Below are 23,947 nucleotides of genomic sequence, written 5' to 3'. Positions count from 1 at the left end.
TGCTTCCCAAAATATGCTCTCTGTCGAGAGATGGCACCGCTCACAAAGATTCTTAATTTCAGCCTACCGTTTGTAACACTGCAACCTGTGCAGACTAAAGACACCACAACATGAGTGCAAACAGCTTCTCCCCATTAAAAAATGCTGTAAGTGTGACTTGTTGTGGTGGCTTTTTGCTACGATGAGCAATGTGTCCATTGAGAAACAAAAATGAATTGATACAGCATGGCTCTTGTTGTCCCAATGCTTTTCATCACTTAAGCAGATTTCACTGGAGACACTTTAACCGACTATCATAAAATGTGAAATCAAGTCACCTCAGCAGTGGCACTCATAGCATTATGAAAACATGCCAAGTCCTACCTTGTTTGTCATATGATCATCAGCAATTCCAGTTCACAGATTAACTGTAATATTGACCAGCCACTAGAGATATTTTAACTGACAAAATTTGTTCAGAGTTGCTTCACAGAGATGTGGTTTGGTGTATTTTGTTTATTCTCTCCCACATCACATTTTATTGTTGAAAATCTATTCTGGATTGCAATGACTTTTCATTCAAATTTTTCAACAGCTCTGCACTAAATTATTGTTTGCCTGCTTTAGCCACGCCGTGTCAACCTGCAGGTCTCAGTCGTTGATCCTGCACTTGTCTTTCCATTTTGCTTTTATGACAACTGAATTCCACAGCTCTAACAGCACTGTTTGTCTTTATTTCACTTTGCTGAAGTATTTCTCTCCCCTCACCGTAACTGGGTGTATCATAGATATGTGCAATACGAAGTCACCTCAACAGTGGTACTCATAGCATCTTGGAAACACTCTAAGTGCTACCTGTTGTGGTGCCTTGTTTGTCATGTCATCATCAGCAAGACCAGTGCACAGATTTACTGTAATGCTGACTGCCCGGAGAATGTGAGTCCAACAGTAACATTCCTTTTGTGAAATGGGGGAAGTGAGCTTTCTCCAATGAAATAAATGCCTGGCTGATGACACTTTCGACTGAATCTCCATTTTCCAAAATTGGTCTAGACACCTAGTTCCAACATATCATTTTAGTAACAGCATGTAGTTTCTGCTACATCGCTGAGATTAGCGTGTGACCAACTGAATTCGGAGCAATACCGATATCAAAGTCATTCTTTGCCACCAATGCAAATATCAGGTAAGGCCGTATGAATCGCATAGTTTAAACATGGAGTTTTGAAGAAATATAAAGCATTGGTGTTACATTAAACAAGTGACCATCTGACTGATAGTGAAACATAGACAACCGTGCAAAGAAAGAATGTGAAGGAACCTGATTTTGCAAAAATGAAATCTTCTCTTTGAAAACTCATTGACTTGGCTTCTTCGTAAGATAAGATTTAGCTGCAATTCGGGGGAAATATATTGTGTGATTTCTTCTGTCCAGCTTGGCCTTACCTATTCACATTACAGGCAATTGTGGCCTGAACACTAACATTTGCTTTTTCTTTGCTGTGGTAAGTGTTACCCTGTTTGGGTCATAGATGTCTGGCTATCCACTTGAGACTTTGTGAGTAGTCTGCAGAGCTGCAATATCCCAATGGATCTCTATCGTCAGTGCTTTTTGCTGCAAATGAGCCTGGTGTCCATTGAGAAACAAACATGAACTCAGTTGATATCATCGCTGTTTTACTTGGTCCTTGCCGTTTGACATTACAGACAATGGTGACCTGAACAGGAGCATTTGCTTTTTCTTCGCTGTGGTAAGTGCTACACTGTTTGGGTCATAGATGTCTCGCTATCTACTTGAGACTTTGTGAGTAATTTGTAGAGCATATAGACGGATCTCTGCATGGATATCCTCATAATAAATAGATTAACTTGCTTCCCAAAACATGCTGGAAATTTTTAGTGCACAAATTCTTGCAATTGTCTTTGCGTTTTGCTTATGACAACTGAATTCCACAGTTCTAACAGCACTGTTTGTCTTTATTTCACTTTGCTAAAGTCTTTCTCTCCCTTCACGGCAACTGGGAGTATCATATAAAATGTACAATATGAAGTCACCTCAACAGTGGTACTCATAGCATCTTGAAAACAGTCTAAGTGCTACCTGTTGTGGTGCCTTGTTTGTCATGTCATCATCAGCAAGTCCAGTTCGCAGATTTACATCGCTGAGATTAACCTGGGACCAACTGAATTCCGAGCAACAGGATTACCAAAGTCATTCATTGGCACCAATTCAAATATCAGGTAATGAATGACGTGTGTAGTGGAATGTTTATTTAAATGTTGCGTTTTGTGGAACTATGAAGGACGGTGTCCCATTCAACCAGTGATCAAAAACAGAAAGTGACACGGAGAGATATGCAAAGAATGAATGTGGAGGAATTGTAAGTCTGTGAACTTCACTTTGGAACTGTATTGAATTTGCAATTAATGAAGCTTGCAACATAGGTTTAGGATAAGTTAAGGCAAGAACATGTCGTGTTGAGATAATCACTGTTTTATTTGGTCCTTGCCGTTTCACATTACAGACAATTGTGACCTGAACACGAAGCATTAGCTTTTTCTTTGCTGTGGTAAGTGCTACCTGTTTGGGTCATAGATATCTGGTTATTCACTTGAGACTTTGTGAGTAATTTGTAGAGCATTTTGATGGATCGCTGCATGGATATCCTCATCATAAATAGATTAACTTGCTTCCCAAAATATGCTCTCTGTCGAGAGATGGCACCGCTCACAAAGATTCTTAATTTCAGCCTACCGTTTGTAACACTGCAACCTGTGCAGACTAAAGACACCACAACATGAGTGCAAACAGCTGCATCCCATCAAAATACTGTTCGTACTGCTTGTTGTGATGACTTTTTGCTGCAATGAGCAAGGTGTCCATTGAGAAACAGAAAGTAATTGATACATAATGGCTCTAGATATCAGTGGAGATGTTGTAACTGACTGAATTTGTTCTGATTTGCTTCAGAGATGATTGGGTTTGGTGTATTTTGTTGATTCTCACCCGCAGCCCATTATAATGTTGAAAATCGATTTTGGAATTAAATGACTTGACAATACTATGTCCATGTTTCAACACAAAAGCACTAAATTATTGTTGTGCGAGTGTTTGCCTGCTTTTGCCATGCAGTATTGACCTGTACGTTTCAGCCGTTTTTGCTGCAATCGTCTTTGCATTTTGCTTCTGACAACTGAATTCCACAGATCTAACAGCACTGTTTGTGTTTATTTACTTTGCTGAAGTCTTTCTCTCCCTTCACGGTAACTGGGTATATCATAGAAATGTGCAATACGAAGTCACCTCAACAGTGGTACTCATAGCATCTTGAAAACACTTTGTTAAATTTGCAATTAATGAAGTTTGCAACATAGGTTTAGGATAAGTTAAGACAAGAACATGTCGTGTTGAGATAATCACTGTTTTATTTGGTCCTTGCCGTTTCACATTACAGACAATTGTGACCTGAACATGAAGCATTTGCTTTTTCTTTGCTGTGGTAAGTGCTACCTGTTTGGGTCATAGATATCTGCAACAGCATTTTGATGGATCGCTGCATGGATATCCTCATCATAAATAGATTAACTTGCTTCCCAAAATATGCTCTCTGTCGAGAGATGGCACCGCTCACAAAGATTCTTAATTTCAGCCTACCGTTTGTAACACTGCAACCTGTGCAGACTAAAGACACCACAACATGAGTGCAAACAGCTGCATCCCATCAAAATACTGTTCTTACTGCTTGTTGTGATGACTTTTTGCTGCAATGAGCAAGGTGTCCATTGAGAAACAGAAAGTAATTGATACATAATGGCTCTAGATATCAGTGGAGATGTTGTAACTGACTGAATTTGTTCTGATTTGCTTCAGAGATGATTGGGTTTGGTGTATTTTGTTGATTCTCACCCGCAGCCCATTATAATGTTGAAAATCGATTTTGGAATGAAAAGACTTGACAATACTATGTCCATGGTTCAACACAAAAGCACTAAATTATTGTTGTGCGAGTGTTTGCCTGCTTTTGCCATGCAGTATTGACCTGTACGTTTCAGCCGTTTTTGCTGCAATCGTCTTTGCATTTTGCTTCTGACAACTGAATTCCACAGATCTAACAGCACTGTTTGTGTTTATTTACTTTGCTGAAGTCTTTCTCTCCCTTCACGGTAACTGGGTATATCATAGAAATGTGCAATACGAAGTCACCTCAACAGTGGTACTCATAGCATCTTGAAAACACTTTGTTAAATTTGCAATTAATGAAGTTTGCAACATAGGTTTAGGATAAGTTAAGACAAGAACATGTCGTGTTGAGATAATCACTGTTTTATTTGGTCCTTGCCGTTTCACATTACAGACAATTGTGACCTGAACATGAAGCATTTGCTTTTTCTTTGCTGTGGTAAGTGCTACCTGTTTGGGCCATAGATGTCTGGCTGCTGACTTGAGATTTTGTGAGTTATTTGTAGAGCACAATTTCTTGCAATCGTCTTTGCGTTTTGCTTATGATAACTGAATTCCACAGCTCAAACAGCACTGTTTGTCTTTATTTCACTTTGCTGAAGTATTTCTCTTTCCTCACCATAAATGGATGTATCATAGAAATGTGCAATACGAAGTCACATCAACAGTGGTACTCATAGCATCTTGAAAACAGTCTAAGTGCTACCTGTTGTGGTGCCTTGTTTGTCATGTCATCATCAGCAAGTCCAGTTCGGAGATTTACATCGCTGAGATTAACATGGGACCAACTGAATTCCGAGCAACAAATTATCAAAGTCATTCATTGGCACCAATTCAAATATCAGGTAATGAATGACGTGTGTATTGGAAAGTTAATTTAAATTTTGAGTTTTGAGGAACTATGATGGATCTGTGTCCCATTCAACCAGTGATCAAAAACAGAAAGTGAAACGGAGAGATATGCAAAGAATGAATGTGGAGGAATTATGGTTTGTAAGTATGTGAACTTGACTGTGGTTCTGTATTGAATTTGCAATTAATGAAGTTTGCAACATAGGTTTAGGATAAGTTAAGGCAAGAACATGTCGTGTTGAGATAATCACTGTTTTATCTGGTCCTTGCCGTTGGACATTACAGACAATTGTGACCTGAACACGAAGCATTTGCTTTTTCTTTGCAGTTGTAAGTGCTACCTGTTTGGGTCATAGATATCTGGTTATTCACTTTTGTGAGTTATTTTGTGAGTTATTTGTAGAGCACAATTTCTTGCAATTGTCTTTGCGTTTTGCTTATGACAACTGAATTCCACAGTTCTAACAGCACTGTTTGTCTTTATTTCACTTTGCTAAAGTCTTTCTCTCCCTTCACGGCAACTGGGAGTATCATATAAAATGTACAATATAAAGTCACCTTAACAGTGGTACTCATAGCATCTTGAAAACAGTCTCAGTGCTACCTGTTGTGGTGCCTTGTTTGTCACATCATCATCAGCAAGTCCAGTTCACAGATTTACATCACTGAGATTAACATGGGACCAACATGCGAGCAATAGTATTATCAAAGTCATTCATTGGCACCAATTCTCATATCAGGTAATGAATGACGTGTGTATTGGAATGTTAATTTAAATATTGAGTTTGAAGGACTATGAAGAACTATCGGTGTACCATTCAACAGTGTTCAAAACAAGAAAGTGAAAGGGAGAGATGCAAAGAATGAATGTGGTGGAATTCAGCTTTGTGAGGTTTGTAAGTACGTGATCTTCACTTTGGAACATTAAAGACACCACAAAATGAGTGCAAACAGCTTCTCCCCATCAAAATACCGTCAGTGCTTTTTGCTGCAAATGAGAAAGGTGTCCATTGAGAAACAAACATGAACTCAGTTGATATCATCGCTGTTTTACATGGTCCTTGCCGTTTGACATTACAGACAATAGTGACCTGAACAGGAGCATTTGCTTTTTCTTTGCTGTGGTAAGTGCTACCCTGTTTGGGTCATAGATGTCTCGCTATCTACTTTAGACTTTGTGAGTAATTTGTAGAGCATTTTGATGGATCGCTGCATGGATATCCTCATAATGAATACATTAACTTGCTTCCCAAAACATGCTCTCTGTCTATAGACGACACCGCTCACAACGATTCTTTATTTCAGCCTTACGTTTGTAACACTGCAACCTGTGCAGACTAAAGACACCACAACATGAGTGCAAACAGCTTCTCCCCATTAAAAAATGCTGTAAGTGTGACTTGTTGTGGTGGCTTTTTGCTACGATGAGCAATGTGTCCATTGAGAAACAAAAATGAATTGATACAGCATGGCTCTTGTTGTCCCAATGCTTTTCATCACTTAAGCAGATTTCACTGGAGACACTTTAACCGACTATCATAAAATGTGAAATCAAGTCACCTCAGCAGTGGCACTCATAGCATTATGAAAACATGCCAAGTCCTACCTTGTTTGTCATATGATCATCAGCAATTCCAGTTCACAGATTAACTGTAATATTGACCAGCCACTAGAGATATTTTAACTGACAAAATTTGTTCAGAGTTGCTTCACAGAGATGTGGTTTGGTGTATTTTGTTTATTCTCTCCCACATCACATTTTATTGTTGAAAATCTATTCTGGATTGCAATGACTTTTCATTCAAATTTTTCAACAGCTCTGCACTAAATTATTGTTTGCCTGCTTTAGCCACGCCGTGTCAACCTGCAGGTCTCAGTCGTTGATCCTGCACTTGTCTTTCCATTTTGCTTTTATGACAACTGAATTCCACAGCTCTAACAGCACTGTTTGTCTTTATTTCACTTTGCTGAAGTATTTCTCTCCCCTCACAGTAACTGGGTGTATCATAGAAATGTGCAATATGAAGTCACCTCACCAGTGGTACTCATAGCATCTTGGAAACACTCTAAGTGCTACCTGTTGTGGTGCCTTGTTTGTCATGTCATCATCAGCAAGACCAGTGCACAGATTTACTGTAATGCTGACTGCCCGAACAATGTGAGTCCAACAGTAACATTCCTTTTTGTGAAATGGGGGAAGTGAGCTTTCTCCAATGAAATAAATGCCTGGCTGATGACACTTTCGACTGAATCTCCATTTTCCAAAATTGGTCTAGACACCTAGTTCCAACATATCATTTTAGTAACAGCATGTAGTTTCTGCTACATCGCTGAGATTAGCGTGTGACCAACTGAATTCGGAGCAATACCGATATCAAAGTCATTCTTTGCCACCAATGCAAATATCAGGTAAGGCCGTATGAATCGCATAGTTTAAACATGGAGTTTTGAAGAAATATAAAGCATTGGTGTTACATTAAACAAGTGACCATCTGACTGATAGTGAAACATAGACAACCGTGCAAAGAAAGAATGTGAAGGAACCTGATTTTGCAAAAATGAAATCTTCTCTTTGAAAACTCATTGACTTGGCTTCTTCGTAAGATAAGATTTAGCTGCAATTCGGGGGAAATATATTGTGTGATTTCTTCTGTCCAGCTTGGCCTTACCTATTCACATTACAGGCAATTGTGGCCTGAACACTAACATTTGCTTTTTCTTTGCTGTGGTAAGTGTTACCCTGTTTGGGTCATAGATGTCTGGCTATCCACTTGAGACTTTGTGAGTAGTCTGCAGAGCTGCAATATCCCAATGGATCTCTATCGTCAGTGCTTTTTGCTGCAAATGAGCCTGGTGTCCATTGAGAAACAAACATGAACTCAGTTGATATCATCGCTGTTTTACTTGGTCCTTGCCGTTTGACATTACAGACAATTGTGACCTGAACAGTAGCATTTGCTTTTTCTTCGCTGTGGTAAGTGCTACACTGTTTGGGTCATAGATGTCTCGCTATCTACTTGAGACTTTGTGAGTAATTTGTAGAGCATATAGACGGATCTCTGCATGGATATCCTCATAATAAATAGATTAACTTGCTTCCCAAAACATGCTGGAAATTTGTAGTGCACAAATTCTTGCAATTGTCTTTGCGTTTTGCTTATGACAACTGAATTCCACAGTTCTAACAGCACTGTTTGTCTTTATTTCACTTTGCTAAAGTCTTTCTCTCCCTTCACGGCAACTGGGAGTATCATATAAAATGTACAATATGAAGTCACCTCAACAGTGGTACTCATAGCATCTTGAAAACAGTCTAAGTGCTACCTGTTGTGGTGCCTTGTTTGTCATGTCATCATCAGCAAGTCCAGTTCGCAGATTTACATCGCTGAGATTAACCTGGGACCAACTGAATTCCGAGCAACAGGATTACCAAAGTCATTCATTGGCACCAATTCAAATATCAGGTAATGAATGACGTGTGTAGTGGAATGTTTATTTAAATGTTGCGTTTTGTGGAACTATGAAGGACGGTGTCCCATTCAACCAGTGATCAAAAACAGAAAGTGACACGGAGAGATATGCAAAGAATGAATGTGGAGGAATTGTAAGTCTGTGAACTTCACTTTGGAACTGTATTGAATTTGCAATTAATGAAGCTTGCAACATAGGTTTAGGATAAGTTAAGGCAAGAACATGTCGTGTTGAGATAATCACTGTTTTATTTGGTCCTTGCCGTTTCACATTACAGACAATTGTGACCTGAACACGAAGCATTAGCTTTTTCTTTGCTGTGGTAAGTGCTACCTGTTTGGGTCATAGATATCTGGTTATTCACTTGAGACTTTGTGAGTAATTTGTAGAGCATTTTGATGGATCGCTGCATGGATATCCTCATCATAAATAGATTAACTTGCTTCCCAAAATATGCTCTCTGTCGAGAGATGGCACCGCTCACAAAGATTCTTAATTTCAGCCTACCGTTTGTAACACTGCAACCTGTGCAGACTAAAGACACCACAACATGAGTGCAAACAGCTGCATCCCATCAAAATACTGTTCTTACTGCTTGTTGTGATGACTTTTTGCTGCAATGAGCAAGGTGTCCATTGAGAAACAGAAAGTAATTGATACATAATGGCTCTAGATATCAGTGGAGATGTTGTAACTGACTGAATTTGTTCTGATTTGCTTCAGAGATGATTGGGTTTGGTGTATTTTGTTGATTCTCACCCGCAGCCCATTATAATGTTGAAAATCGATTTTGGAATGAAATGACTTGACAATACTATGTCCATGTTTCAACACAAAAGCACTAAATTATTGTTGTGCGAGTGTTTGCCTGCTTTTGCCATGCAGTATTGACCTGTACGTTTCAGCCGTTTTTGCTGCAATCGTCTTTGCATTTTGCTTCTGACAACTGAATTCCACAGATCTAACAGCACTGTTTGTGTTTATTTACTTTGCTGAAGTCTTTCTCTCCCTTCACGGTAACTGGGTATATCATAGAAATGTGCAATACGAAGTCACCTCAACAGTGGTACTCATAGCATCTTGAAAACACTTTGTTAAATTTGCAATTAATGAAGTTTGCAACATAGGTTTAGGATAAGTTAAGACAAGAACATGTCGTGTTGAGATAATCACTGTTTTATTTGGTCCTTGCCGTTTCACATTACAGACAATTGTGACCTGAACATGAAGCATTTGCTTTTTCTTTGCTGTGGTAAGTGCTACCTGTTTGGGCCATAGATGTCTGGCTGCTGACTTGAGATTTTGTGAGTTATTTGTAGAGCACAATTTCTTGCAATCGTCTTTGCGTTTTGCTTATGATAACTGAATTCCACAGCTCAAACAGCACTGTTTGTCTTTATTTCACTTTGCTGAAGTATTTCTCTTTCCTCACCATAAATGGATGTATCATAGAAATGTGCAATACGAAGTCACATCAACAGTGGTACTCATAGCATCTTGAAAACAGTCTAAGTGCTACCTGTTGTGGTGCCTTGTTTGTCATGTCATCATCAGCAAGTCCAGTTCGGAGATTTACATCGCTGAGATTAACATGGGACCAACTGAATTCCGAGCAACAAATTATCAAAGTCATTCATTGGCACCAATTCAAATATCAGGTAATGAATGACGTGTGTATTGGAAAGTTAATTTAAATTTTGAGTTTTGAGGAACTATGATGGATCTGTGTCCCATTCAACCAGTGATCAAAAACAGAAAGTGAAACGGAGAGATATGCAAAGAATGAATGTGGAGGAATTATGGTTTGTAAGTATGTGAACTTGACTGTGGTTCTGTATTGAATTTGCAATTAATGAAGTTTGCAACATAGGTTTAGGATAAGTTAAGGCAAGAACATGTCGTGTTGAGATAATCACTGTTTTATCTGGTCCTTGCCGTTGGACATTACAGACAATTGTGACCTGAACACGAAGCATTTGCTTTTTCTTTGCAGTTGTAAGTGCTACCTGTTTGGGTCATAGATATCTGGTTATTCACTTGAGATTTTGTGAGTTATTTGTAGAGCATTTTGATGGATCGCTGCATGGATATCCTCATAATGAATACATTAACTTGCTTCCCAAAACATGCTCTCTGTCTATAGACGACACCGCTCACAACGATTCTTTATTTCAGCCTTACGTTTGTAACACTGCAACCTGTGCAGACTAAAGACACCACAACATGAGTGCAAACAGCTTCTCCCCATTAAAAAATGCTGTAAGTGTGACTTGTTGTGGTGGCTTTTTGCTACGATGAGCAATGTGTCCATTGAGAAACAAAAATGAATTGATACAGCATGGCTCTTGTTGTCCCAATGCTTTTCATCACTTAAGCAGATTTCACTGGAGACACTTTAACCGACTATCATAAAATGTGAAATCAAGTCACCTCAGCAGTGGCACTCATAGCATTATGAAAACATGCCAAGTCCTACCTTGTTTGTCATATGATCATCAGCAATTCCAGTTCACAGATTAACTGTAATATTGACCAGCCACTAGAGATATTTTAACTGACAAAATTTGTTCAGAGTTGCTTCACAGAGATGTGGTTTGGTGTATTTTGTTTATTCTCTCCCACATCACATTTTATTGTTGAAAATCTATTCTGGATTGCAATGACTTTTCATTCAAATTTTTCAACAGCTCTGCACTAAATTATTGTTTGCCTGCTTTAGCCACGCCGTGTCAACCTGCAGGTCTCAGTCGTTGATCCTGCACTTGTCTTTCCATTTTGCTTTTATGACAACTGAATTCCACAGCTCTAACAGCACTGTTTGTCTTTATTTCACTTTGCTGAAGTATTTCTCTCCCCTCACAGTAACTGGGTGTATCATAGATATGTGCAATACGAAGTCACCTCACCAGTGGTACTCATAGCATCTTGGAAACACTCTAAGTGCTACCTGTTGTGGTGCCTTGTTTGTCATGTCATCATCAGCAAGACCAGTGCACAGATTTACTGTAATGCTGACTGCCCGAACAATGTGAGTCCAACAGTAACATTCCTTTTGTGAAATGGGGAAGTGAGCTTTCTCCAATGAAATAAATGCCTGGCTGATGACACTTTCGATTGAATCTCCATCTTCCAAAATTAGTCTAGTCACCTAGTTCCAACAGATCATTTTAGTAACAGCATGTAGTTTCTGCTACATCGCTGATATTAGCGTGTGACCAACTGAATTCTGAGCAACACAGATATCAAAATCATTCTTTGCCACCAATTCAAATATCAGGTAAGGCCGTGTGAATCGCATAGTTTAAACATCGAGTTTTGAAGAAATATAAAGCATTGGTGTTACATTAAACAAGTGACCATCTGACTGATAGTGAAACATAGACAACCGTGCAAAGAAAGAATGTGAAGGAACCTGATTTTGCAAAAATGAAATCTTCTCTTTGAAAACTCATTGACTTGGCTTCTTCGTAAGATAAGATTTAGCTGCAATTCGGGGGGAAATATATTGTGTTGATTTCTTCTGTCCAGCTTGGCCTTACCTATTCACATTACAGACAATTGTGGCCTGAACACTAACATTTGCTTTTTCTTTGCTGTGGTAAGTGTTACCCTGTTTGGGTCATAGATGTCTGGCTATCCACTTGAGACTTTGTGAGTAGTCTGCAGAGCTGCAATATCGCAATGGGTCTCTATAGTCAGTGCTTTTTGCTGCAAATGAGCCGGGTGTCCATTGAGAAACAAACATGAACTCAGTTGATATCATCGCTGTTTTACTTGGTCCTTGCCGTTTGACATTACAGACAATTGTGACCTGAACAGGAGCATTTGCTTTTTCTTCGAAAAGGTAAGTGCTACACTGTTTGGGTCATAGATGTCTCTCTATCTACTTGAGACTTTGTGAGTAATTTGTAGAGCATATAGACGGATCTCTGCATGGATATCCTCATAATAAATAGATTAACTTGCTTCCCAAAACATGCTGGAAATTTGTAGTGCACAATTTCTTGCAATTGTCTTTGCGTTTTGCTTATGACAACTGAATTCCACAGTTCTAACAGCACTGTTTGTCTTTATTTCACTTTGCTAAAGTCTTTCTCTCCCTTCACGGCAACTGGGTGTATCATATAAAATGTACAATATGAAGTCACCTCAACAGTGGTACTCATAGCATCTTGAAAATAGTATAAGTGCTACCTGTTGTGGTGCCTTGTTTGTCGTGTCATCATCAGCAAGTCCAGTTCGCAGATTTACATCGCTGAGATTAACATGGGACCAACTGAATTCCGAGCAACAGGATTACCAAAGTCATTCATTGGCACCAATTCAAATATCAGGTAATGAATGACGTGTGTAGTGGAATGTTTATTTAAATGTTGCGTTTTGTGGAACTATGAAGGACGGTGTCCCATTCAACCAGTGATCAAAAACAGAAAGTGAAACGGAGAGATATGCAAAGAATGAATGTGGAGGAATTAAGGATTGTAAGTCTGTGAACTTCACTTTGGAACTGTATTGAATTTGCAATTAATGAAGCTTGCAACATAGGCTTAGGATAAGTTAAGGCAAGAACATGTCGTGTTGAGATAATCACTGTTTTATTTGGTCCTTGCCGTTTCACATTACAGACAATTGTGACCTGAACACGAAGCATTAGCTTTTTCTTTGCTGTGGTAAGTGCTACCTGTTTGGGTCATAGATATCTGGTTATTCACTTGAGACTTTGTGAGTAATTTGTAGAGCATTTTGATGGATCGCTGCATGGATATCCTCATCGTAAATAGATTAACTTGCTTCCCAAAATATGCTCTCTGTCGAGAGATGGCACCGCTCACAAAGATTCTTAATTTCAGCCTACCGTTTGTAACACTGCAACCTGTGCAGACTAAAGACACCACAACATGAGTGCAAACAGCTGCATCCCATCAAAATACTGTTCGTACTGCTTGTTGTGATGACTTTTTGCTGCAATGAGCAAGGTGTCCATTGAGAAACAGAAAGTAATTGATACATAATGGCTCTAGATATCAGTGGAGATGTTGTAACTGACTGAATTTGTTCTGATTTGCTTCAGAGATGATTGGGTTTGGTGTATTTTGTTGATTCTCACCCGCAGCCCATTATAATGTTGAAAATCGATTTTGGAATTAAATGACTTGACAATACTATGTCCATGTTTCAACACAAAAGCACTAAATTATTGTTGTGCGAGTGTTTGCCTGCTTTTGCCATGCAGTATTGACCTGTACGTTTCAGCCGTTTTTGCTGCAATCGTCTTTGCATTTTGCTTCTGACAACTGAATTCCACAGATCTAACAGCACTGTTTGTGTTTATTTACTTTGCTGAAGTCTTTCTCTCCCTTCACGGTAACTGGGTATATCATAGAAATGTGCAATACGAAGTCACCTCAACAGTGGTACTCATAGCATCTTGAAAACACTTTGTTAAATTTGCAATTAATGAAGTTTGCAACATAGGTTTAGGATAAGTTAAGACAAGAACATGTCGTGTTGAGATAATCACTGTTTTATTTGGTCCTTGCCATTTCACATTACAGACAATTGTGACCTGAACATGAAGCATTTGCTTTTTCTATGCTGTGGTAAGTGCTACCTGTTTGGGCCATAGATGTCTGGCTGCTGACTTGAGATTTTGTGAGTTAATTGTGGAGCACAATTTCTTGCAATCGTCTTTGCGTTTTGCTTATGATAACTGAATTCCACAGCTCAAACAGCACTGTTTGTCTTTATTTCACTTTGCTGAAGTATTTCTCTTTCCTCACCATAAATGGATGTATCATAGAAATGTGCAATACGAAGTCACATCAACAGTGGTACTCATAGCATCTTGAAAACAGTCTAAGTGCTACCTGTTGTGGTGCCTTGTTTGTCATGTCATCATCAGCAAGTCCAGTTCGCAGATTTACATCGCTGAGATTAACATGGGACCAACTGAATTCCGAGCAACAAATTATCAAAGTCATTCATTGGCACCAATTCAAATATCAGATAATGAATGACGTGTGTATTGGAAAGTTAATTTAAATTTTGAGTTTTGAGGAACTATGATGGATCTGTGTCCCATTCAACCAGTGATCAAAAACAGAAAGTGAAACGGAGAGATATGCAAAGAATGAATGTGGAGGAATTATGGTTTGTAAGTATGTGAACTTGACTGTGGTTCTGTATTGAATTTGCAATTAATGAAGTTTGCAACATAGGTTTAGGATAAGTTAAGGCAAGAACATGTCGTGTTGAGATAATCACTGTTTTATCTGGTCCTTGCCGTTGGACATTACAGACAATTGTGACCTGAACACGAAGCATTTGCTTTTTCTTTGCTGTGGTAAGTGCTACCTGTTTGGGTCATAGATATCTGCAACAGCATTTTGATGGATCGCTGCATGGATATCCTCATCATAAATAGATTAACTTGCTTCCCAAAATATGCTCTCTGTCGAGAGATGGCACCGCTCACAAAGATTCTTAATTTCAGCCTACCGTTTGTAACACTGCAACCTGTGCAGACTAAAGACACCACAACATGAGTGCAAACAGCTGCATCCCATCAAAATACTGTTCTTACTGCTTGTTGTGATGACTTTTTGCTGCAATGAGCAAGGTGTCCATTGAGAAACAGAAAGTAATTGATACATAATGGCTCTAGATATCAGTGGAGATGTTGTAACTGACTGAATTTGTTCTGATTTGCTTCAGAGATGATTGAGTTTGGTGTATTTTGTTGATTCTCACCCGCAGCCCATTATAATGTTGAAAATCGATTTTGGAATGAAAAGACTTGACAATACTATGTCCATGGTTCAACACAAGCACTAAATTATTGTTGTGCGAGTGTTTGCCTGCTTTTGCCATGCAGTATTGACCTGTACGTTTCAGCCGTTTTTGCTGCAATCGTCTTTGCATTTTGCTTCTGACAACTGAATTCCACAGATCTAACAGCACTGTTTGTGTTTATTTACTTTGCTGAAGTCTTTCTCTCCCTTCACGGTAACTGGGTATATCATAGAAATGTGCAATACGAAGTCACCTCAACAGTGGTACTCATAGCATCTTGAAAACACTTTGTTAAATTTGCAATTAATGAAGTTTGCAACATAGGTTTAGGATAAGTTAAGACAAGAACATGTCGTGTTGAGATAATCACTGTTTTATTTGGTCCTTGCCGTTTCACATTACAGACAATTGTGACCTGAACATGAAGCATTTGCTTTTTCTTTGCTGTGGTAAGTGCTACCTGTTTGGGCCATAGATGTCTGGCTGCTGACTTGAGATTTTGTGAGTTATTTGTAGAGCACAATTTCTTGCAATCGTCTTTGCGTTTTGCTTATGATAACTGAATTCCACAGCTCAAACAGCACTGTTTGTCTTTATTTCACTTTGCTGAAGTATTTCTCTTTCCTCACCATAAATGGATGTATCATAGAAATGTGCAATACGAAGTCACATCAACAGTGGTACTCATAGCATCTTGAAAACAGTCTAAGTGCTACCTGTTGTGGTGCCTTGTTTGTCATGTCATCATCAGCAAGTCCAGTTCGGAGATTTACATCGCTGAGATTAACATGGGACCAACTGAATTCCGAGCAACAAATTATCAAAGTCATTCATTGGCACCAATTCAAATATCAGGTAATGAATGACGTGTGTATTGGAAAGTTAATTTAAATTTTGAGTTTTGAGGAACTATGATGGATCTGTGTCCCATTCAACCAGTGATCAAAAACAGAAAGTGAAACGGAGAGATATGCAAAGAATGAATGTGGAGGAATTATGGTTTTGTAAGTATGTGAACTTGACTGTGGTTCTGTATTGAATTTGCAATTAATGAAGTTTGCAACATAGGTTTAGGATAAGTTAAGGCAAGAACATGTCGTGTTGAGATAATCACTGTTTTATCTGGTCCTTGCCGTTGGACATTACAGACAATTGTGACCTGAACACGAAGCATTTGCTTTTTCTTTGCAGTTGTAAGTGCTACCTGTTTGGGTCATAGATATCTGGTTATTCACTTTTGTGAGTTATTTTGTGAGTTATTTGTAGAGCACAATTTCTTGCAATTGTCTTTGCGTTTTGCTTATGACAACTGAATTCCACAGTTCTAACAGCACTGTTTGTCTTTATTTCACTTTGCTAAAGTCTTTCTCTCCCTTCACGGCAACTGGGAGTATCATATAAAATGTACAATATAAAGTCACCTTAACAGTGGTACTCATAGCATCTTGAAAACAGTCTCAGTGCTACCTGTTGTGGTGCCTTGTTTGTCACATCATCATCAGCAAGTCCAGTTCACAGATTTACATCACTGAGATTAACATGGGACCAACATGCGAGCAATAGTATTATCAAAGTCATTCATTGGCACCAATTCTCATATCAGGTAATGAATGACGTGTGTATTGGAATGTTAATTTAAATATTGAGTTTGAAGGACTATGAAGAACTATCGGTGTACCATTCAACAGTGTTCAAAACAAGAAAGTGAAAGGGAGAGATGCAAAGAATGAATGTGGTGGAATTCAGCTTTGTGAGGTTTGTAAGTACGTGATCTTCACTTTGGAACATTAAAGACACCACAAAATGAGTGCAAACAGCTTCTCCCCATCAAAATACCGTCAGTGCTTTTTGCTGCAAATGAGAAAGGTGTCCATTGAGAAACAAACATGAACTCAGTTGATATCATCGCTGTTTTACATGGTCCTTGCCGTTTGACATTACAGACAATAGTGACCTGAACAGGAGCATTTGCTTTTTCTTTGCTGTGGTAAGTGCTACCCTGTTTGGGTCATAGATGTCTCGCTATCTACTTTAGACTTTGTGAGTAATTTGTAGAGCATTTTGATGGATCGCTGCATGGATATCCTCATAATGAATACATTAACTTGCTTCCCAAAACATGCTCTCTGTCTATAGACGACACCGCTCACAACGATTCCTTATTTCAGCCTTACGTTTGTAACACTGCAACCTGTGCAGACTAAAGACACCACAACATGAGTGCAAACAGCTTCTCCCCATTAAAAAATGCTGTAAGTGTGACTTGTTGTGGTGGCTTTTTGCTACGATGAGCAATGTGTCCATTGAGAAACAAAAATGAATTGATACAGCATGGCTCTTGTTGTCCCAATGCTTTTCATCACTTAAGCAGATTTCACTGGAGACACTTTAACCGACTATCATAAAATGTGAAATCAAGTCACCTCAGCAGTGGCACTCATAGCATTATGAAAACATGCCAAGTCCTACCTTGTTTGTCATATGATCATCAGCAATTCCAGTTCACAGATTAACTGTAATATTGACCAGCCACTAGAGATATTTTAACTGACAAAATTTGTTCAGAGTTGCTTCACAGAGATGTGGTTTGGTGTATTTTGTTTATTCTCTCCCACATCACATTTTATTGTTGAAAATCTATTCTGGATTGCAATGACTTTTCATTCAAATTTTTCAACAGCTCTGCACTAAATTATTGTTTGCCTGCTTTAGCCACGCCGTGTCAACCTGCAGGTCTCAGTCGTTGATCCTGCACTTGTCTTTCCATTTTGCTTTTATGACAACTGAATTCCACAGCTCTAACAGCACTGTTTGTCTTTATTTCACTTTGCTGAAGTATTTCTCTCCCCTCACAGTAACTGGGTGTATCATAGAAATGTGCAATATGAAGTCACCTCACCAGTGGTACTCATAGCATCTTGGAAACACTCTAAGTGCTACCTGTTGTGGTGCCTTGTTTGTCATGTCATCATCAGCAAGACCAGTGCACAGATTTACTGTAATGCTGACTGCCCGAACAATGTGAGTCCAACAGTAACATTCCTTTTTGTGAAATGGGGGAAGTGAGCTTTCTCCAATGAAATAAATGCCTGGCTGATGACACTTTCGACTGAATCTCCATTTTCCAAAATTGGTCTAGACACCTAGTTCCAACATATCATTTTAGTAACAGCATGTAGTTTCTGCTACATCGCTGAGATTAGCGTGTGACCAACTGAATTCGGAGCAATACCGATATCAAAGTCATTCTTTGCCACCAATGCAAATATCAGGTAAGGCCGTATGAATCGCATAGTTTAAACATGGAGTTTTGAAGAAATATAAAGCATTGGTGTTACATTAAACAAGTGACCATCTGACTGATAGTGAAACATAGACAACCGTGCAAAGAAAGAATGTGAAGGAACCTGATTTTGCAAAAATGAAATCTTCTCTTTGAAAACTCATTGACTTGGCTTCTTCGTAAGATAAGATTTAGCTGCAATTCGGGGGAAATATATTGTGTGATTTCTTCTGTCCAGCTTGGCCTTACCTATTCACATTACAGGCAATTGTGGCCTGAACACTAACATTTGCTTTTTCTTTGCTGTGGTAAGTGTTACCCTGTTTGGGTCATAGATGTCTGGCTATCCACTTGAGACTTTGTGAGTAGTCTGCAGAGCTGCAATATCCCAATGGATCTCTATCGTCAGTGCTTTTTGCTGCAAATGAGCCTGGTGTCCATTGAGAAACAAACATGAACTCAGTTGATATCATCGCTGTTTTACTTGGTCCTTGCCGTTTGACATTACAGACAATTGTGACCTGAACAGTAGCATTTGCTTTTTCTTCGCTGTGGTAAGTGCTACACTGTTTGGGTCATAGATGTCTCGCTATCTACTTGAGACTTTGTGAGTAATTTGTAGAGCATATAGACGGATCTCTGCATGGATATCCTCATAATAAATAGATTAACTTGCTTCCCAAAACATGCTGGAAATTTTTAGTGCACAAATTCTTGCAATTGTCTTTGCGTTTTGCTTATGACAACTGAATTCCACAGTTCTAACAGCACTGTTTGTCTTTATTTCACTTTGCTAAAGTCTTTCTCTCCCTTCACGGCAACTGGGAGTATCATATAAAATGTACAATATGAAGTCACCTCAACAGTGGTACTCATAGCATCTTGAAAACAGTCTAAGTGCTACCTGTTGTGGTGCCTTGTTTGTCATGTCATCATCAGCAAGTCCAGTTCGCAGATTTACATCGCTGAGATTAACCTGGGACCAACTGAATTCCGAGCAACAGGATTACCAAAGTCATTCATTGGCACCAATTCAAATATCAGGTAATGAATGACGTGTGTAGTGGAATGTTTATTTAAATGTTGCGTTTTGTGGAACTATGAAGGACGGTGTCCCATTCAACCAGTGATCAAAAACAGAAAGTGACACGGAGAGATATGCAAAGAATGAATGTGGAGGAATTGTAAGTCTGTGAACTTCACTTTGGAACTGTATTGAATTTGCAATTAATGAAGCTTGCAACATAGGTTTAGGATAAGTTAAGGCAAGAACATGTCGTGTTGAGATAATCACTGTTTTATTTGGTCCTTGCCGTTTCACATTACAGACAATTGTGACCTGAACACGAAGCATTAGCTTTTTCTTTGCTGTGGTAAGTGCTACCTGTTTGGGTCATAGATATCTGGTTATTCACTTGAGACTTTGTGAGTAATTTGTAGAGCATTTTGATGGATCGCTGCATGGATATCCTCATCATAAATAGATTAACTTGCTTCCCAAAATATGCTCTCTGTCGAGAGATGGCACCGCTCACAAAGATTCTTAATTTCAGCCTACCGTTTGTAACACTGCAACCTGTGCAGACTAAAGACACCACAACATGAGTGCAAACAGCTGCATCCCATCAAAATACTGTTCTTACTGCTTGTTGTGATGACTTTTTGCTGCAATGAGCAAGGTGTCCATTGAGAAACAGAAAGTAATTGATACATAATGGCTCTAGATATCAGTGGAGATGTTGTAACTGACTGAATTTGTTCTGATTTGCTTCAGAGATGATTGGGTTTGGTGTATTTTGTTCATTCTCACCCGCAGCCCATTATAATGTTGAAAATCGATTTTGGAATGAAAAGACTTGACAATACTATGTCCATGGTTCAACACAAAAGCACTAAATTATTGTTGTGCGAGTGTTTGCCTGCTTTTGCCATGCAGTATTGACCTGTACGTTTCAGCCGTTTTTGCTGCAATCGTCTTTGCATTTTGCTTCTGACAACTGAATTCCACAGATCTAACAGCACTGTTTGTGTTTATTTACTTTGCTGAAGTCTTTCTCTCCCTTCACGGTAACTGGGTATATCATAGAAATGTGCAATACGAAGTCACCTCAACAGTGGTACTCATAGCATCTTGAAAACACTTTGTTAAATTTGCAATTAATGAAGTTTGCAACATAGGTTTAGGATAAGTTAAGACAAGAACATGTCGTGTTGAGATAATCACTGTTTTATTTGGTCCTTGCCGTTTCACATTACAGACAATTGTGACCTGAACATGAAGCATTTGCTTTTTCTTTGCTGTGGTAAGTGCTACCTGTTTGGGCCATAGATGTCTGGCTGCTGACTTGAGATTTTGTGAGTTATTTGTAGAGCACAATTTCTTGCAATCGTCTTTGCGTTTTGCTTATGATAACTGAATTCCACAGCTCTAACAGCACTGTTTGTCTTTATTTCACTTTGCTGAAGTATTTCTCTTTCCTCACCATAAATGGATGTATCATAGAAATGTGCAATACGAAGTCACATCAACAGTGGTACTCATAGCATCTTGAAAACAGTCTAAGTGCTACCTGTTGTGGTGCCTTGTTTGTCATGTCATCATCAGCAAGTCCAGTTCGCAGATTTACATCGCTGAGATTAACATGGGACCAACTGAATTCCGAGCAACAAATTATCAAAGTCATTCATTGGCACCAATTCAAATATCAGATAATGAATGACGTGTGTATTGGAAAGTTAATTTAAATTTTGAGTTTTGAGGAACTATGATGGATCTGTGTCCCATTCAACCAGTGATCAAAAACAGAAAGTGAAACGGAGAGATATGCAAAGAATGAATGTGGAGGAATTATGGTTTGTAAGTATGTGAACTTGACTGTGGTTCTGTATTGAATTTGCAATTAATGAAGTTTGCAACATAGGTTTAGGATAAGTTAAGGCAAGAACATGTCGTGTTGAGATAATCACTGTTTTATCTGGTCCTTGCCGTTGGACATTACAGACAATTGTGACCTGAACACGAAGCATTTGCTTTTTCTTTGCAGTTGTAAGTGCTACCTGTTTGGGTCATAGATATCTGGTTATTCACTTGAGATTTTGTGAGTTATTTGTAGAGCATTTTGATGGATCGCTGCATGGATATCCTCATAATGAATACATTAACTTGCTTCCCAAAACATGCTCTCTGTCTATAGACGACACCGCTCACAACGATTCTTTATTTCAGCCTTACGTTTGTAACACTGCAACCTGTGCAGACTAAAGACACCACAACATGAGTGCAAACAGCTTCTCCCCATTAAAAAATGCTGTAAGTGTGACTTGTTGTGGTGGCTTTTTGCTACGATGAGCAATGTGTCCATTGAGAAACAAAAATGAATTGATACAGCATGGCTCTTGTTGTCCCAATGCTTTTCATCACTTAAGCAGATTTCACTGGAGACACTTTAACCGACTATCATAAAATGTGAAATCAAGTCACCTCAGCAGTGGCACTCATAGCATTATGAAAACATGCCAAGTCCTACCTTGTTTGTCATATGATCATCAGCAATTCCAGTTCACAGATTAACTGTAATATTGACCAGCCACTAGAGATATTTTAACTGACAAAATTTGTTCAGAGTTGCTTCACAGAGATGTGGTTTGGTGTATTTTGTTTATTCTCTCCCACATCACATTTTATTGTTGAAAATCTATTCTGGATTGCAATGACTTTTCATTCAAATTTTTCAACAGCTCTGCACTAAATTATTGTTTGCCTGCTTTAGCCACGCCGTGTCAACCTGCAGGTCTCAGTCGTTGATCCTGCACTTGTCTTTCCATTTTGCTTTTATGACAACTGAATTCCACAGCTCTAACAGCACTGTTTGTCTTTATTTCACTTTGCTGAAGTATTTCTCTCCCCTCACAGTAACTGGGTGTATCATAGATATGTGCAATACGAAGTCACCTCACCAGTGGTACTCATAGCATCTTGGAAACACTCTAAGTGCTACCTGTTGTGGTGCCTTGTTTGTCATGTCATCATCAGCAAGACCAGTGCACAGATTTACTGTAATGCTGACTGCCCAAACAATGTGAGTCCAACAGTAACATTCCTTTTGTGAAATGGGGAAGTGAGCTTTCTCCAATGAAATAAATGCCTGGCTGATGACACTTTCGATTGAATCTCCATCTTCCAAAATTAGTCTAGTCACCTAGTTCCAACAGATCATTTTAGTAACAGCATGTAGTTTCTGCTACATCGCTGATATTAGCGTGTGACCAACTGAATTCTGAGCAACACAGATATCAAAATCATTCTTTGCCACCAATTCAAATATCAGGTAAGGCCGTGTGAATCGCATAGTTTAAACATCGAGTTTTGAAGAAATATAAAGCATTGGTGTTACATTAAACAAGTGACCATCTGACTGATAGTGAAACATAGACAACCGTGCAAAGAAAGAATGTGAAGGAACCTGATTTTGCAAAAATGAAATCTTCTCTTTGAAAACTCATTGACTTGGCTTCTTCGTAAGATAAGATTTAGCTGCAATTCGGGGGGAAATATATTGTGTTGATTTCTTCTGTCCAGCTTGGCCTTACCTATTCACATTACAGACAATTGTGGCCTGAACACTAACATTTGCTTTTTCTTTGCTGTGGTAAGTGTTACCCTGTTTGGGTCATAGATGTCTGGCTATCCACTTGAGACTTTGTGAGTAGTCTGCAGAGCTGCAATATCGCAATGGGTCTCTATAGTCAGTGCTTTTTGCTGCAAATGAGCCGGGTGTCCATTGAGAAACAAACATGAACTCAGTTGATATCATCGCTGTTTTACTTGGTCCTTGCCGTTTGACATTACAGACAATTGTGACCTGAACAGGAGCATTTGCTTTTTCTTCGAAAAGGTAAGTGCTACACTGTTTGGGTCATAGATGTCTCTCTATCTACTTGAGACTTTGTGAGTAATTTGTAGAGCATATAGACGGATCTCTGCATGGATATCCTCATAATAAATAGATTAACTTGCTTCCCAAAACATGCTGGAAATTTGTAGTGCACAATTTCTTGCAATTGTCTTTGCGTTTTGCTTATGACAACTGAATTCCACAGTTCTAACAGCACTGTTTGTCTTTATTTCACTTTGCTAAAGTCTTTCTCTCCCTTCACGGCAACTGGGTGTATCATATAAAATGTACAATATGAAGTCACCTCAACAGTGGTACTCATAGCATCTTGAAAATAGTATAAGTGCTACCTGTTGTGGTGCCTTGTTTGTCGTGTCATCATCAGCAAGTCCAGTTCGCAGATTTACATCGCTGAGATTAACATGGGACCAACTGAATTCCGAGCAACAGGATTACCAAAGTCATTCATTGGCACCAATTCAAATATCAGGTAATGAATGACGTGTGTAGTGGAATGTTTATTTAAATGTTGCGTTTTGTGGAACTATGAAGGACGGTGTCCCATTCAACCAGTGATCAAAAACAGAAAGTGAAACGGAGAGATATGCAAAGAATGAATGTGGAGGAATTAAGGATTGTAAGTCTGTGAACTTCACTTTGGAACTGTATTGAATTTGCAATTAATGAAGCTTGCAACATAGGCTTAGGATAAGT

The sequence above is a fragment of the Scyliorhinus torazame genome, chromosome 3 (assembly GCF_047496885.1).
Source record: "Scyliorhinus torazame isolate Kashiwa2021f chromosome 3, sScyTor2.1, whole genome shotgun sequence".
Lineage (NCBI taxonomy): Eukaryota > Metazoa > Chordata > Chondrichthyes > Carcharhiniformes > Scyliorhinidae > Scyliorhinus > Scyliorhinus torazame.
Note: the sequence above shows the minus strand (reverse complement) of the source record.